Here is a 13006-nt window from a genome sequence, read left to right on the forward strand (position 1 = left end):
CGCTAGATTGAGTCTTTATTCCATTAAAGGAAGATTGATTAGAGCTGATCTCATTATGGTGTTCAACATTCTGGAAGGGTTTTGTCCGAATCTAGGTCACCTCTTTGTTAGAAATTTCAACAGAGACACGAGAGGCCACTCCTTTAAGCTTTTTGTTCCTTGTTACAATACTGATGTTCGAGCTCGTTTCTTCTCTGTGCGGGTCATTAGCATTTGGAATAATTTACCAGAATCAGTTGTTGTGGTGAATTCTGTTAATGCTTTCAAACGGCATCTCCACACTTCTCTCGGTCAAATTTTGTATGATTTTGATTGACTTTGGGTTGTTGAGTATCTCTTCAACTTGTAAACTTGTGTCCTGTGCTGTGCTGTCTCTCCACTCGGGATTGCCAACCTGACTATATTGTCTTGACACTTACTCAAGAGTATTATGGCAGTTGTTTGTGTGGTCTTGGTGATGCCACATTAGCCAACCATCAGAACATCTAAAGGACAATCTACTTGCTGTCTTCGTTGGAGGCGTCACCTGATTCTAGATGGGGTTCTCCCCATCTAGGTAAGAAATTTAGGTAAGACACACACCAGGGGCCAAGGGGGAACAAAGGTAATGCCCCCCTAAGGAGGTGCTGTGTCAGATTTTGGATATTTTAAACCAAGGAAGGGTTGATGGGGACAAAGCCCCACCCAGCAGGTGATGTTGAATTTGAATAGATCTGTTAAGTTTAGTGGTGGGGTGCTGTGCAATGACTTGCACAGTGTTGTTCTTCAGTAAATATCAGCAGTGCAGTGCTCAGTCTTGTGTAATATTGCACTCATGCCGGTGCACAAGTGCAAAATTAGTAGTTACACCTGCACAGCAAAATTACCTTGATCTTGATTTATAATACGCAGGGCACCCATTCAGGTGCATAACATGCATATTTGTGTTGGCTGTTGGGGGACGGGGGAGCCGGGTGTGTGGGGGAGGGAAGTGAATCAAGTGTAATTGTTAGTGTTGGTGTGTTGTGGTGACAACTGAGTGTGTATTTGTTGTCTGAGTGAGTCTATTGTACCACAGTCTAAAATCTGTTGAGGGAGGCTGTTTCAGTCACTTATGGTGCATAGAAAGTATGAGTGCTTGTATGCGTCAGTGTTAGTGTGATATGTTTGGTATTTATGGGTGTGTGTGTTACGAGTACGTTGACTGTTTGTGTTGTGTATGTGTGTGGGTCAATGTCAATGTGAGTGTTTGCGATCTTGTACATAAGTGTAAGTCTGTGTGCTTGTCTGTGTATGTGAAGAGGTTCCATGTTTATCTGTTGTTTGATCCGTGTTGTGATGCCAGGCGTTTGAGTGTAATTGTTTGTAATGAACCTTGCCGCCTTGGTGTTGATTTGTTCTAGCCTATCAGTGTTTCTGTGTGTGTAAGGATCCCACACCGTGGAGCAGTATTCCAGTGTTGGTCTCACAAGTGTGTCATAAGCTACCTAGTGCTTGTGCAAGATCCTTTCTTGGTTGCAATGCCTACCACTGATTATTGTATATTATTTTTGATAAATTCTTGATATGCTTTGCAAGGGTATAGATATTGGTTATCATGTCAGGCTTTGATGGGTTTGTATTCACCTTAGAAAACATGGAGTGGCAGCACACCGGGTAATTTTTGATAAATCCCTGTGATCCACTTTGCAATGGTTATAGATATTGGTTATTACCTATCTGTTAGGCATTTATCCCCACAATAATGTGTCCTCAAGGCTCTGTTTTGTGACAGTTGAATTTCTACATTTAAAATTATTGAAAATCACCCCATATCAAAAACCTTGGGCAAATATTGCCACTGAAATAAATCTTAACCAGTTGATGAAGGTGAACCTTTGTGTTGCAGGATGACGGAAGACACGCCCCAGAGAAAGAAGTCAGCCAGGAATCCCTGCGAGGTCAGCCTCCTGCCGGGGGCACAGCAGCGGCAGCAACCAATGGCAAGTCTGGAGAAGCAGGTGAGGCAGAGGTTGAGGCTGGGCAGCTCTGGTCTTTGTTAGTAGGTCAGGAAAAGGCAGAGGCCAAGGGAGTGAGAAGCTCTTGTTTTTTTTTTTTTCCTTTGTCCAGTAAATGAAGCAGCTCAAGGGGAAAAAAGCCCACTATGCATTGCTCCCGTCAAAGTAGATAGAAGTGAGTGGTCTGGAGAGAGTCAGCTACAGGTGGAGAGGTGTCTTGATATTCTCCTCATGAAAGAGTTCAAGTCATGGGCAGGAGGAAACACAGGCAAAGGAAGCTTGTTTGTTCCAGAGTGTACCAGCAAAAGGGATAAAGAAATTTAGACGGTGGTTTACTCCTGCATAAGGGATTTGTATAGCATAGGAATGAGACAGAGTAGAAAGTTGTGTGCAGCTTAGTGTGAATTTTTTCCCCTTCATTACTTGGTGGCATTAGATGTCCAGGCTTGAGGGACAGGAAAAGCAAGATCCCTACAATGCAGTACAGTTTACGTGGCATACCATATTGAAATTGCTACATTTGACACACATTTTGTCAGTAAGATACAATCTGATTGACCGATTAGGACTACACACACACACACACACACACACACACACACACACACACACACACACACAGACACACACACACACACACACACACACACACACACACACACACACACACACACACACACACACTAATAACATCGATGATACGTCCAAGACTGGAATATGCAGCATTAATGTGATCACTTAGATTGAAGAAAGAAATTAGAAAGTTGGAATGAATACAAAGAGCAGCGACTAAATTAACGGAAACTCTGAGAGAACATACTTATGAAGAAAGACTGGAGAAATTAGGACTAACAACACTGGAGAGCAGAAGAGAAAGAGGGGACCTAATAGCATTGTACAGGATACAAGAGGGATTGGAGAAATTGGACAGGGAAGACCTAGTGGTACGTGACAGAAGTGTGACAAGAGGCAATAGTAAGAAATTGAAGAAGAGCGACTGTAGGAGAGACATCAAGAAATACAGTTTTTCATACAGAAGCACAACAACATGGAACGGACTTGACAAGGAGACTGTGTGTGCAAAAATGATTCATGAATTTAAAGCCAAACTGGATAATAAGCGTTATGGAGACGGGACAGCACGAGCCTAGTACGGCTCTTTTCCTGTATTTCACAACTAGGTAAATACAGCTAGGTAAATACACACACACTCACAGGCAAGGGATAATCATTTTGCATATCTGATGTGTGCAAGAGAGAGGAGAGGAGAGGAGAGGAGAGGAGAGGAAGGAGAGGAGAGAGAGAGAGAGAGAGAGAGAGAGAGAGAGAGAGAGTTTGTTTGTTTCTCTCCATAGGTCATATTGGTGCTTGAATGGAGAGTTGTATATGGAGGTTTGGCAGATTTCAGGAAGAATGGAAGGAAGGGAGGAAGAAAGAAAGGAAGGGAAGAGGGTAAAAATGAAAGGGAGGAGGGAATAAAGGAAGGAAAATTTTCAGCTTTCACATTTTGCCAGGGAAGGTAAATGATGAATAAGTGTTTCTTAGGAGCTATATATCATTTGCAAGCTGCTTGGGCTCCTCAAGTGAACCTTGGGTGTTGTTTTTTGTCCCCCTTTTTCCGTTTCTCTTCCTCACTTTGCTGTCACTGTCTCTCTTGTATTCCCTATCCTTGTCTGATCATTAAGGGAACTTTGGGTCTGGAGCATTGTTTTATTTTACCTTGTTGCCCTCCCAGAATTCTCAATAATAATAATAATAATAATAATAATGCCCTTCCTCCCTCCACCCCTTTCCTTACCCTCACTCCACTCCCTTACCCTCCCTTACTTTCCTTCCACTCCCTTACCTTCCCTCTCTCTCTTTTCCTTACCCTCCCTCTCTCTCCCTTCCTTAAGGCCGGGTCACACGAGCGTTTATTTCGGCAATTTTTTCATCGATTTTGAGAATTTTTCCATCGGCGGCACCGGCAACTCCAAAACACGGGTTCTCTTCTCGATATGGACGGAGATGAACATGCGCGTCAAGTATTCCCGATACTGAGAACACTTTGATAGAAACATGGCTTCACCTCATACATTACTAAGACCATATTGAAGTAATTGAGGTGGTATTTGCATTAAAAAGGCAATACATCATATCTAAAAACATGGCATAGCTATGTGGTGCTGTGGAAAAGACAGTCCTAGACTCCTCAGCTGTGTGTGTACACAACGTTTGAATGCTCCACTCTCGCTGCTGCCTCCTCCTGCTCCTCTAATAATGGCATCTACAAAATATATGTGGGGTCGAAACTCTGAGGCCTTACTCCTAGAGCTTGTAAGGGAGAAGAGGCTTCTGTGGGACCCAAAGGATTCTATGTACCACAAGACAAAGCTCAGACAGGAGGCCTTCAAATCTGTTGCGGAAGCATTGAAAGTGGAATTCCCTGAACTGAGCCAGCTAAATGGAGGTAAGAAGTGCTTTATTATATTCATATGTTACCAATAAACAGACCCAGTGCGACTGCAGGTGATAAGTTATAGATATGGCAGTTGTGATGCTGGGAAAAATGTGTGTAGAGAAAGGATTTATGTGCAGAGCAAAGTAGGTAATGACCAAAAACTGCCAGCATTACGCCTGTATCATACACATGGTCCATTTTGCATGTAAAAGGCGCACTCCTTGCAATTTGGGTTAGGTTAAGGCAAGGTTAGTGCTAGGTTTCGGTTAGGTTTGTGTTAGGTTTTAGTTAGGTTAGATTTAGGTAAGGCTTAGCAATAGGAAGCAAAGAGTGCAAATCAATGGTAAAAGATCTGACTGGGGATGTGTTACGAGTGGGGTCCCACAAGGTTCGGTATTAGGTCCACTTTTGTTTATTATTTATATCAATGACTTAGACACAGGAATTAGTAGTGATGTTAGTAAATTTGCAGATGATACCAAGATCGGTAGAGTAATTGAGTCGGATCAGGACGCTAGTATTCTCCAAGGTGAACTCAACAGATTATATGACTGGGCAGATAAATGGCAGATGGAGTTCAATGTAGGGAAGTGCAGTATTCTGAGTGTAGGTAGGAACAACCCCTCACACAACTATTGCTTAAATGACACTCTCATAAGTAGGTCTGGGTGCGAGAGGATTTAGGGTCTTAGTGAGCTCTGATCTCCGTCCAAGGGCACAATGCATTCAAGCTAGAAATCGAGCTAATAGGGTACTGGGATTTATTTCAGGAGCGTAAGCAACAGAAGCCCGAAGTCTTCCTCAAACTATATTTAGCATTAGTTAGACCTCATCTTGACTATGCGGTTCAGTTCTGGTCACCCTACTATAGAATGGATATCAAAATGTTAGAATCGGTGCAGAGGAGGATGACTAAGATGATTCAGGGGTTGAGAAACTTGCCATACGAGGAAAGACTCAAACAGTTAAACTTGCATTCTCTAGAAAGGCGAAGGGTGCGTGGAGACATGATCGAGGTTTATAAATGGATGAAGGGCTTTAATAAGGGAGACATTCATAAGGTTTTGTTGGTAAGAGAACCGGGTAGGACACGAAGTAACGGGTTTAAACTGGATAAATTCAGATTCAACAGGGACATAGGCAAAAATTGGTTTACTAACAGGGTGGTGGATGAGTGGAATAGGCTTAGCAGTCATGTGGTGAGTGCCAATACAATTGTCACATTCAAAAATAGACTAGATAAATTCATGGACAGCGATATTAGGTGGGGTTAGATACACGGGAGCTTAGGGTCAAAGGAGCTGCCTCGTACAGGCCTACCGGCCTCTTGCAGACTCCTGCGTTCTTATGTTCTTAAGTTAGAGCAGTGTTAGGTTATGATAGTGTTCAGTTAAGGTAGTGTTAGTGTAGTTAAAAAGTAGAAGGGGTGTAAAAAATGAATCTTTACCCAATATTGTATTTATTTCCGTCAAATATTTTTGGTCAATTTCTGGTTTCACCCAACCAACGATTTTCTGACGTGGTTCATGTTTTTCTGGTGATAGATGTAGTGAATTGAATAACTCGAAAAGTAGACATTTGCGACGGAAATGAGGTACAAAATTGTGCAGTTCACTACATCTATCACCAGAAAAACATGAACCACGTCAAAAAATCGTTGGTTGGGTGAAACGGTTAATTGCTCATATTTTTTTTGTGTGTTTGTGAAATACGTCAGGCCAGCTCATGTCAGGTCAGGTTAGAATGGTTCAGATACACTTGTATATGGTTTGGTTAGCTTTTTTCATTACATTAAATTATATCATGGTGCTTCAGGTATGACATTAGGCTGGATTAGTTTGGATAAGGTAAAATGAAGTCAGGGTATACATAGGATTTAAAGATGTTTGAATATTTCCCCGAATATTTCTGTTTCGGAAGACTAGTAAAATGTTGAACATTTACCACTAATAGCTTATTTGATGTAATACAAATTATTCTAAGCTAACTTAACTTCGGCTACCATAAATCAACCATTATTAATGCAAGTAAACTTCATTAAACTTTGACGTAACTGCAAATATTATATTCAACTTATTAATCTATCTTGGCCTAAACTTGCAAATCAAAACATGCAAAATCTGAGTGACGAAGTAAATGCATTGCAGTTTTATTTAATTTCCGATTGAAATATTCAAACCAGTGAACAAGTGACTGATTTAATTTTTATGTTATGATTGTAGTCATATTATTGATGGTAGCAAAAAATTATGTACTATGTTTATTATTTTCCTGAAAACTCATGCAACAATGTTTTGCAGACCAAGTCCGAATCAAATTCAAGAATCTTGAGGCATACTTCTTGCATCAATGCAAGAAGATTAGAGATGCTCCAAGTGGCTCTGCAGGATGTCCAGGCATGAAGTGGCCACTGTATGATGTTGCCACTTATTTGGTGGACGTACAGGATGACCTGACATTAAGCAAATCTACCTTTGAGCTGCCTTCCAGCATGAGAGAGGTAAATATATAAATATACAAGTGATGAAGAGGCGTGTGCAAAACACAATCGGCTTGGTTTCAATTTTGCAAAACTGAAATGTTATGGTACAATTCAGTTTCAACTGGGGGAATTGGCATCTCTTTCAAGCAAGAGAAAACGCACCCCTAAAACATCTAATCCTGTTGATACTTCAATAGAATTGCTCAGTGATTACTTTAGAAACAAACAAAGTTCTAATAATATTGCAGGTAATATGGGTAGACTTGTTGAGTCTGTAGCAGAGAAAATGCCCTTTGACAAACAGATCAAACACATGTGTGAAATAGCCAAGGTCATAGAAAGAGTAAATAATGATTCAGGAAATATTGAAGGTTAGATATAGTCTTTCTGTTAAATTTTTAATTTTTTTTATTGACGTTGTGATTGATTCAGGAATTTTTTTTTATTAACATCTGTGATTGATTCAGGAAATATTGAAGGTTATTTATAGTTTTTCAGTTAAAAGAATTATTTATTTTGACATTTGTGATCTTTTTTTTAACTCCTAAACTGCAGCGAGTTTGTAAAATGAGCGCTGATTAGCTGCTTCTGTAATGTTCACGTTTCTGTAAAATAAAATCATGGAAACTTGAACATCACAGCAGCAGCTAATCAGCGCTCAACTTACAAACTTGCTTAGATATACATTGTCAGGTTCAGATTGAAATTAAAAGGGTAAAATGACTTTAGTTCAGTTGAATTTTATTTTATTTTAGTACCTTATGAATGCTGCATCTCATATCAGTGCAGAAGTGCCATTTGTGCCTGCCATGGGACCTGTCCTTCATTATTAAAATAGTCCTTCAGTGTATCCTGCACTTCCTTGGCATCGTTGGTGTGTCCTCTTCCAACTGCATGAAGGCCTTCCATTGCAGCATTTGCATGCTGGTGCATTTGTCCCTGCTGCAGCCTTCCGTTTCCCACATCCTCTCGGTCTAATAATTCTGTCGGAGAATATATGTCCTTTGATTTTTCCCTCAACGTTTTATGCAAGGCTACAGCAGCTAGGGTTATGTCCTCTGCATGTTTAGGAGCAATTCTTATAGGTTGTTTAAAGACCTGGAATCTTGCTGTCATAATTCCAAATGCATTTTCTGATATCCTCCGAGCACAAGACAAGCGGTAATTGTAAATCACACTTTCTTCTGTTCCACCTCTGCCCAGGTACGGCTTCATCAGATATTTCTTCAAAGGGAAAGCATTGTCTCCGACAAAGACATATGGGCACTCCGTTCCAGTGAAGGGAATTGTCTGAGGCTTTGGAATATTCAGGATGTCACTTTCCACTGCCTGCCTCAGAGTGCACCTGTCCCACACACCACCATCACTTGCTCTCCCACAAGAACCGACATCCACATATAAAAATTTACAATCTGCATCAACAAGTGCCATCATGATCACACTGAAATGACCCTTGTAATCATAAAAACTTGACTCAGAATTTATAGGCTTTTGTATCAAAATTCTTTTCCCATCAAGAGCACCTATGCACATAGGAAAGTTCCACTGTGTGTAAAAATCACTTGCCACTTTCTGCCACTCCTCTTCTGTTCTTGGTAGGGAGACGTGCCTTGGTCGCAAGACTTCGTAGATTGCCTTGCAGACTGATGGGACAATAGTGGATATGAGGTTGTGACATCCTGAACTGACAGGACAGTGACCGGTAAGACTCTTCTGAAACAAACAAACATGACAAAATTAATACAATACCGTAGTAATTTCACAAAAAAAATAGTAAGCCAGTTTAATAACCCCAAGACTTTTCCTCATAGCTGGGCGTTATCGCGATAAGTTATCGCGATACTTTATCGCTGATAACAAAATCGGGTTATCGGCCATCCGCTACTTATTTAAATATATATCGGTATCTTCGTTACTTTTGTAACCAAACTAGCGATAATCGCTACTTTTTTCCGCCTCTCAGAAAAAAAAACGTTGTCTCCTTACTGCGCATGCGTGGCCCGGTGTTGTATGAAAAAACTTCGGGGTATGAAATGTCTTCGGTGATGAGATTTCATACTTAGATCATGAAAATTAAAACACTTGGTTATTTTTTTATGCTACTCAAAAATCAATATATCATAGAGAAAAATCATTTAACTTTGCCCCAAAAATGATTATCCACTGCTTCAAATTTGATATTCCATATTCGTTTGTGACCATGCCATGATACTGAAGGCATCTGGTGTTGTGTTATTTGGTGTCCCATCGTCAAAAGCTGGCGCTTTTGTTTATAAACACTGGTCTCTCGTGAACTGCGCATGCTCAGACTATTAAGTGTAGACCTGTACAGTCTCACAATGCTTTTTTAACACATTAATAGTTGCTGGAAAGCTGAATCAAACATACAGTACCACCATCCTCGCTGTTTCTAGAACGACGTGCACTCTGTACATATAAATACAACTCGTACAGAGTGTCGTTCTAGAAACAGCGAGGATGGTAACAATACTATATGTCTGATTCAGCCTTCCAGCAACTCTTAATTACGGTTTAAAAGCTTTGTGAGACTGTACAGGTCTAGGCTTGCTGGTCTGAGCATGCACCGTTCACGAGAGACCAGTGTTTGTAAACAATTTTTGACGGTGGGGACGCCAAATAACACAACACCGGTTCAGGCATTTCTAGTATTACCGTCCATAGGTACGTGTCAACGTGTGGTTTTAAGGTTTTGTAAGTTTCCTAAAATACAGATAATGAAAATTTGAATTCATCAATGTTGTTCTATCTGAAATATCAATATGGTATCGTTTTCGCCTATTGGACTTATCGCTAGCTAGTATCGGAATTGTGGATTTATATCGGGTATCGGTTATCGGTTATCGCCTATATTTGTGTCTCTAGTTAACGAATATCGGTTATCGCCGTTAAGGTTTTTCATTATCAGTTATCGGTTATCGGGAATAAGGTTTTATGTTATCGTGCCCAGCTATGCTTTTCCTGTCCTATGAAACTAGCAAAGTGCTGAACATTTGACATTGATATCGTCAAATAAAATAGAAGGTACCGTAACCTACCTAAAGCCAGCCAAATCTAGATTAATTTAAACAACTAAATGTAATAAATATCTCGAGCAAATTACTTGCAACAGGAAAAGAATGCAATAGTGTCTTTTACATGCAAGAGGGAAACATATGCACCATCGGTGTCCTTCACAACAAACTGGAGCATATATACTTCGAGAGATTTACCAAAAATTTGAAGGCTTGGTTAATTGTAGGATACTTTTTCGAGACAATGCTAATCTATTGACAGTTTTATTTTACAAGTGCACAATGATAAACAATCTCTAATTTACTGTTACAGATATCTAGATATCCTCGTGAGCATTTTGAAATTCAACAACACCTTTGGCAAATGAATATTAACGTGAAAAGCTAGTTTTGATATTTTCAAAAGAAATTACTTTTGGCAGTCTCTGGCAATAGGAGCTAGGTTTAGGTTAAATTAAGCCGGGTTATGTTCACGTCAGGTTAGCTTTGTTTGTGTTAAGAGATATGGCTTGCTGGTGATGGCAGTCAGGCAGTTTTTGGTGACTGGCGGTACTTGTTTGTTTTAATGTGTTTTGAATGATTTTGACCCTCATTTCTAATCCAAATCAGTAAATGATGTGACTTTTCCCTGGCAAAACTTTGGGTTCCCATTATTTTATGGGAAAAGAATATATCTTTCTTTGGCGTACATGTCTCAAACTCATTTTAACAACTTCTGGAAACTCACTATTTCTTGGGGTTAAAAATTTTTTGAATTAAAATTTAAAAGAAATACAGTGGACAATATTTAGGTTTTCCCCGCTAATCTTGATCAGAAACCTGGAATATAACAGAGCCTAGAACCAGGGCCCGAGAGAGGGGGGGAGCTGGTATCTCAGCACCAGGGCCCGGCCTCATAGGGGGCTCAGCCGCCCGGGTATGATGTGTGTAAATTAAGATTTTCGTAGCTAATAGTGTTTATAACAATTATAGTAATTGCTTGTCACACCAGGGCCCAATGGTAGCTCTATCTGGCGCTGCCTAGAACACAAACTCAGGAGTAAGTGCCCAGATAAGAATGTCCTGCATTGCACTATTCCAGGCTGAATATGATGATGATGATGATCTCATTTTGAAAGACACAGCACCACAGGAGGCCACTTAATGAAACATATAATAAAAGGGCCAATGCAGTTAACTAGCTATTTGTCACTATTTGGGCTGTCTAATCATACCAATGAATTCAAATATCCCACAAGGCTAGACTTGGCTAATTAAATTAGGTTGAATAAATTAGCCTAATAAAGTTATAGTCTACAGTGAAACTTTAGAATTACTCACCTGAAGCTAAATACACTCAACCCTCGATTTGCCGGACTAAAAGGGGGGAAGGCTTGTCCGGGAATGGCAAATGTCCGGCAATGGAAAATGTCCGGGGGTCTACCCCCTTGCCGGACTTTACCCTATATATGTCCGGGAAACACAACCCACCCCCGGACTACACCTCGCATAGCTGTCCTATACTGTCCTGTAATATAATATATTACCTTCTACAACATGCACATATACAACATACATATACTATATACAGGTACTGTACTGTTTTTTTTATTAGCATTTACCTTACTGTAGATATATTGATGGTAGATATCTGATCCCGTGTGGTCTAGTGGCGGCTTCAGTAGTTTCGTCTACTCAGAATCAGACACGACTTCCATACTCGAGTCATGTGACCTGAGATGTTCACCACTAGGGCCTGGTTGAGGAGAGGTGGTAGTGGTGGTGGTGGCAGTGGTGGTAGTGGCGGTGGCAGTGGTGGTAGTGGCGGTGGCAGTGTTGGCAGTGGTGGTAGTGGCGGTGGCAGTGGCGGTGGCAGTGGTGTCAGGCTTGCTCACTTTGAAGAACTCTTTTATCAAAGTCTGTCTGCCAGACTCGTGTTGCATACGAATGATTTTAGATCGAAGCAGGCGAAGTTGATCATAGTGAATCTGGATGTCTTGCAGAGAGCAATCTTCAACAAACTTAAGTAAGACATCAGCACATTCACGAACGACGCTCATCTTTACTGTAGGTTTCACCTCACCTGAGTCACTATCCTCACTGTCGCTCTCCTCACCCGTCACAGCCGCTACTATTTGTTCAGTGTTGAGAATTTCATTTCCTTGTGTTTGATCATTTTCTTCCAACCACTCATCCACGTCATCCACTGTTACTTCCTCTTCCCCAGACTTTTTCAGTAGCTGGTGAAAGTCTGTAGCCTCGAAGCCTTCAAAATCGGCGCAGTAATCTTCATCCTTCATAAGTTTCTTCCAGGCATTAGTAAATGTTGTGTGTTTCATTTCTCTCCAGGCCTCATACATGTTATAAATAGCAGCTCTTATGTTGTAGTTTTTTATGTTAGCCAACGTTCTCTTGCCTCTAGTATCCTCAACTGCATCATCCTCTGTCTCCAGCACAACCAACACGTCATCCAGGTATTTACGTAGGTAAATCCTCTTGAACGCACTTATAACTCCTTGATCCATAGGCTGGATCAAGGAGGTAGTGTTCTTGGGCAGAAACATAGCTTTTATCTTCCCGTCAGCACTTTTTAACACATCTGAGGAAGGGTGGGCGGGAGCATTGTCAAGCAATATTAAAGCCTTCACGTCATCCGGTCTTATTTTGAGCACTTTCTCTTGATAGTTTTTCACTTCCGGAACTAAGTGATGTTGAAAATAATCAGTAAAGATATGAGAGTTGAACCATGCCTTAGATGAGTTATAATAATGGACAGGTAACTTGTCCATAATATCCTTGAGAGCCCGGGGTTTAGCTGCCTTCCCCACGACTGTCAACTTAAGCCTATGAGTACCAGACGCATTTCCTCCGCAAAGCACTGATAGGCGTTCCTTACTCACCTTCTTTCCTTTCACTTTCTTTTCATGCATCCCAGCCTGAGTGTTTCTTGGTAAGGCCCGCCACATCATACCAGTTTCATCAACATTATATATTTGTGACATGGATAAATCTTCATCATTAATAAGTTTCATCAACTCATCACGGAAAGGTTCAATCATTTCAGCATCGGCACTTTCAGCCTCACCTGTCACAGCCA

At 40.8% G+C, this 13006-nt stretch overlaps 1 pseudogene; it reads left to right on the plus strand.

Moving 5' to 3' along the window:
* The first annotated feature begins 1868 nt into the window (after nucleotides 1-1868).
* Nucleotides 1869-13006, plus strand: part of LOC126993758 (histone deacetylase 6-like) — a 35697-nt pseudogene continuing 24559 nt past the window's right edge.

The sequence above is a fragment of the Eriocheir sinensis genome, unplaced genomic scaffold (assembly GCF_024679095.1).
Source record: "Eriocheir sinensis breed Jianghai 21 unplaced genomic scaffold, ASM2467909v1 Scaffold67, whole genome shotgun sequence".
In the NCBI taxonomy this organism is placed as follows: Eukaryota; Metazoa; Arthropoda; class Malacostraca; order Decapoda; family Varunidae; genus Eriocheir; species Eriocheir sinensis.